This window comes from Mus caroli, chromosome 13 (genome assembly GCF_900094665.2).
Source record: "Mus caroli chromosome 13, CAROLI_EIJ_v1.1, whole genome shotgun sequence".
NCBI classification, from domain to species: domain Eukaryota; kingdom Metazoa; phylum Chordata; class Mammalia; order Rodentia; family Muridae; genus Mus; species Mus caroli.
The window spans coordinates 72734064-72739512 of NC_034582.1; the positions used below are offsets into that span (position 1 = coordinate 72734064).

The 5449-nt window shown below is 46.3% G+C and overlaps 1 long non-coding RNA gene across 1 annotated transcript in view; it reads left to right on the forward strand.

Moving 5' to 3' along the window:
* Positions 1 to 5449, forward strand: part of LOC110308128 — a 39138-nt gene continuing 33689 nt past the window's right edge. The window contains exon 1 of the long non-coding RNA XR_003834676.1: positions 1 to 80. This is a non-coding gene — a long non-coding RNA (uncharacterized LOC110308128). The remainder of the gene's footprint in view (positions 81 to 5449) is intronic.

The window sequence follows — 5449 nt, forward strand, 5'->3', positions numbered from 1 at the left end:
GTAAAAGTTTGTCTCTGCTCAAGCGTTCCGAGCGCCCCAAGGTAAAGGTGGAAGTAAATGGCCAAGCTGTATTGAAAGAGGTAGGGTTTGGCTTTTAATACTGGTTCCCACTTTAAATCTCACTAGTGAAGGCTTTAGAAAGCCATGAGTGTTTGGGGCACGCTTTGCGTTTTCTGGTCTCTGGGACCTACCACTTAGTGGCCAGTGATTTTTTTTTTTTTTTAAGAGCAGAATAAAGACTTTCTTATGTATGCCCTTCTATTTGGAATAATGGAGACTGCATCCTGCGTGCTGCGGCCCATTGTACGCAGATGATGGAGAGGCGGGACATGGGGTGGCAGGGGCTCCTGGCCTTAGCCTCTCAGCCCTAATATTCGTGATCAAGTCTTCCGGTTCGTTTAAAGGTGAAATTGATATGATAAAAAAAAAAAGGAGGGAAGGAAGGGAGGGAGGGAAGGAGGGAGGAAGGAAGGAAGGAAGGAAGGAAGGAAGGAAGGAAGGAAGGAAGGAAGGAAAGAGGAGAGAGCGCGCGCGCGCGCGCGCTGTTTATATAGAAATTCTAAAATTTACTCCCCAAACAATCAGAGACGGAGTAGTGAGCAGCGGAACGCAGCAGAGAAAGGGAGGCTGGGGGAGGGAAGAGTCGCAAAACAGTGGGAGAGGAAGCAAAAAGCAAGCGTCCGGGAACCGGAGGCCTGCTGGGCGCGGGGTCTGCACGCCTAGTCTCCCTTGGACTCTGGGCTGTACATGGTGGGTACCAGAAGTGAGACTCGGCCAAGCCCTGCCGTACCAGGCAAGTAACGCAAAGATAATCGGGTTTTGTGTGTGTGTGTGTGTGTGTGTTTTCTTGAAACTTGGGGTCTGTAATCTTCGATAACGTGGCTAGGTAGAAAGGCAATCGTTACTCGTCCTCGCCAGCCTAGATAAACAGTCAAGGCAGCCCAGGTAGGACCGGGAGAACTTTTCCTCCGGGCCTGGAAGGGAACTACTATCGCCAATCCTTGCAGGTACGCCTCCTTGGAGGTGAGGATCCTTGCCAGCCCATCAGTCCAAACCCAAAACAGGTCCTCTAACTAACCTCTCCCACCGGGAGCGGGAAACGCTATGTGGGCAGGGGACCCGAGATTGCATCAAGTTTAGCTTCCGCGCGGCCAGCCTGCAGCTTGCAGAGATGGAGAAGCCGTGGATCCCGCTGGCCTCGGCACCTGTGCCTAGCCGCGCCGCAGACAGGACTCAGTCGCTCAGTCGCCAGCCTGAGGTCGCCGCGAATAAAATAAGGCAATCGATGGCTGCCCGTTTGATGTGGGCGATAGTGTCAGCGGATTAAAGGGGACAGCGGTTCTCCAAAGCACAGAACCTCGGTGGCCGCGCAGAGCCGTGAGGTAGAGTAGAGCTAGATTCCACTCGCTGGGCTAGGCGGGCTGGGGGCGGGGAGGGGGTCGCTTCCCAGGAGTGGGAACCGAGGTTGTGTGTGTGAAAGGAAGAGCTTCAATTAAAGCCAACAGGAGCGCTCACCCACCCCACCCCCCACCTCCCCTGCGCCTGGCAGGGGCGCGCGTTTGCGTCAGAGGGCGCGCAGGGCTGGCTCGCTAGGAATGGGTGGGGGTGGGGAACGGACACGCGGGACCGCGCCCGGGGGCTGGGTGGGCTCTTGAATGAGTCAGCCCTGCCTGGAAGGGCTAGTCGGGGGTCAAGTCCCGCAACAAAGCTGCTGGGCCAGCCAAGACTCAGCGGGAGAGATGGCGCCCACACATCCTCACTGTGGCTTTTCTTTCCTGGGTTCCTACCCCGCCCCAAGCTTCCAAACTTGCAAAAAGGCCTTTGGGACTTAGATTGACCCCTCGAGTGAGGAAGTCTGCCTCTCCAGGCCTTGGGCGAAGCTGCCGGCTACTCTGAAAAGAGATTGCAATTCTCAGTCTTAGCTCTAGGAGCAGGGATGGGATGCTGTTTGTTGGTGCTGCACACAGCAGGGGAAGCCTCAGGCTTTCCGAAAGGGGAATTGGTTGTGCACTTTTGAGTCAAGTGTCCCAGTCTCTTGTGATGGGGGTAGCATGAAGCAGAGACTTTTTGAAGAGGGCCTTACCCACCCATGGGACTCGGTCTACTTAGGGCTCTATCTCCTGGGATTCTGTGTTCCTCAGAGCAATTGCACACCCACATGTGTTCACAGTCCTGCCTCTACCAAAATGGCTTCCCTAGAGATCCAGAGGTCAGCTCAAGTCTTGTGGAGCTTTGGCTTTGTTTCTTAAAGCTGTGGTTTGTCACCAGCTATACTCGTCACTGGTCCTAATATCTGTTGTTGAATAGGTAGGTCACCTAAGAGAAAATGCTCGAATTTTTCCAAGGGCACCAGAGATCTCAAACTGAATTCCCACACACGCTCAGCTGCTGGACTAGGAAAAGCAGTTGCAATTTCCACCCTTTCCTCTTCTGTTTTCTTTTCCGAATTTCTTCCCTTCTCCCTATCCACTCTGTTTGTCTCGCACCAGTCAGAGCCCTGGGAAAGTTAAATTGAGTTTGAAAGTGGCAACTGGACCAGACTGAGGCCCTAACCTTAGCACTGTATGAGTCTTGTTAGTGCAGGCAGAGAGCACGACATGGTGCTCTGAACTTCTCCAGGAGCCTTGTGGGAAGACCAGGGGAATACCTCAGATCCATAGCCTTCTTTTTTTCTAATTTTCCTCTACTTTCCTAGTTCCCACAGACCTGTTCGACACACAGGGTCCAGTGCAAATAAGAAAGTGCTCGGGTGGAGAAATTAAGCTGTGAACTTACTATATTCTTTATGAGCTTCTAGTATCGTGGTTGGCTGTTAATCACCTTTTTAAAAAGCTTGCCACACAACACTTGATCCCTCAGCTAGGCATCTGGTAAATAGCTGGTGGGAGAAGGGAGAATCTGAGGGGAGGGCAGTCTGTGGCTGTCCATATGCTAGGAACTTATGATCCAAGCCCCAGAGTCTGAATCTAAATGGTCTCTTTACCCAATTTACATAGCTTTTTAATACAATTTTTAACAGGGTAGGAAGAAGGCTAACCTATTCTTCACTAATCCTTTGGTCTCTTTCACATTTGCAGTTTGCTTTACAGAAGGACACCAGATCATGCATTTTAGGTTATTGTTAAGTCACACTGAAAAAAAAAAGTAGCTTTGTAAAGACATTTCATAAATCTAGCTAAAGAGACAATGAAACCTACCAATGGTCATATTACAGAAAATTCTCTGGTACACCACTTCCATACCCTTAAGTCGTTCAAACAGTATTATTCTGTTTAGAGAAACCACAGGACAGAAATAGCTCCCTTCTCAAGCTCATGTGGAGTGATGAACAAGCTTTCAAACTCTGAGAGAAAGGTCAGGTCCTCTGATCTTGATACAGATTTTTCCCAGAGAGCTTGTTTTAAAGGTATCAAAACAATTAGTCTCCCTTGGCATGAGATTAACGCCAGGGAGAATACAGTTATAGAAGATGCATTTAACATGATAGTGAACAGATCTTTGAGGGAACAGTGAAGGGGTACAGGATTGCCAACCAAGAGCCTCAGGCTAGATCCTAAATCTCTCCCCTAGTCCCAAGATTGAACTCAGTCAGCATGATAGCTGCCCAACTGTAAAAAATATGACTATGTCAACATGTAAGCCAGGGTGGAAAGGGCAGCTTAGGATGTGGGCTTCTGCTGGCCTGAGTAGGGCAACCTAACTGCCTATAGGCTCCAATGAGGCCCAGAACTTGCAGGCTTCCATACCCACTGTTATTCTGGTAGTCTAGGCTTTTCTTCTTTGTCACCTTTGAGTAAAACAAGGTCAGAGATAAGAACTTCAACTTAGTGTTTTAGATGTCTAACTCAAACCAAGACATTTATAAAACACATTTTGGAAAAGATAAGAGAGATACCTCTATTGTTCCTGGGCTTCAAGTTAGAGGGCCCAGGATTAACAACCTTAGGGGTGGGGGGACAGATAGCAGGAGAATAAGGCAAGAGCTGACCTTTAGATGCAAACTGAGAGGGAAAGTGACAGTCATTTCCAGTTCATCAGTGAAGACAGAGGCAAATATTTACCTTTTATAAAAACCAAGTCTTGACTATATATGATCATTTGCAAAAAGGAGAAAGAAGATTGGCTTTTTATGTTACAGTACATATTTTTTTTATTTTTAAATGCTGGACTTGACTGAAGAATAACTACAGGACTATTCTTTCCAGAGAAAATGGGTTGATTTAGATGAAAAGTTGAAGTTTTGAAATGAGTTTAAAGGTTGTTAGACTATCCTGACAATACAATCAGCTGTGCTATAATAATCATTTCCCTAATATTTACCTGTCAGAGCACCTATTTCTTTTACTACAGGATTAGCCCATCAGAGGTAAAGCTGAGCTGGGCATTTTACTGACTAAAGACTGCTTGACCACGTTTAAATCTCTAATGCTATTTTCTTCACTGACTATGATACAAACTAGTGACTGGGAAAAGCCCAGCAAATCTACTAACTGCAGTTATACTGCAGTTGTATTTACCTACCAGAAAATGGATCAAAGTGGTAAAGCTAATATTTCCTTCTAAACTGTCAGTAGAAAGACATGTTTATTACAGTCTCCTCCATCTTGGAGGGGGGAAGGGTTCCTGTAAAGTTTAAATGAAAAATGATGAATATAGTCCACCTCTGATACATACCATACAGAAAAGTAAGAAATTATACCCTATGTTAGGAGATGTATGTTTTATTTACCTGGTTCAGAGGTAGAAAAATCCATGTCCCCATCCACAGAAGGAGTTAATAAAGTATTCCAAATGCATGACCTAAAAAAAAAAAAAAAACTCAGGGTAGTTTTATGTTTTATTGTTAACCCTTTGCATGAAGTCTTCTGCAGCTGAAAGGAGAAAGCAAAGGGCTTTTGTGTTAGTTGATCCTAGGCTATTCTGGGGCTCAGGTTGATGTGAAAGGGATGAGGCGGTCACTTGAAATCTCCTTTTATCTACTCTTATTTTCTCTCTGGATCAGCAACTTTGAATAGACATCATCTAATCGCTCTTAATGGAAAGAAACTACGGGAGCAACACAAATGCCTTTGCCCCAGAAGCGAATACCCGCCTGTGGCAGCAGCTAGCTGAGCTTACAGAGGACTGCATTTCTTCATACATGAGCTTAGGGCATTTGTGTGTGTGTGTGGGGGGGGGATACACACTATATGTATGTGTTGCTCTTTCTGTATATGTGTGTACAACACATGCACATTTTAATTGGAGAGCATATTGGGTGATACTTTTAACTGGTCTTCCCTTAAGCTTTTCCTTGTACTCAATTTCTGGCCACATTTAAGCATTATAAAAACATAAGTCCGTGAGAACTCAATTGTCAGTCCTTTTTTTTTTTTTTTTTTTTTTTAAGTCATCTTATTTTTTTTCTGTTTTCAGGCAGAAGTCATCTTGTAGAAGGGTTTCTCCTAGA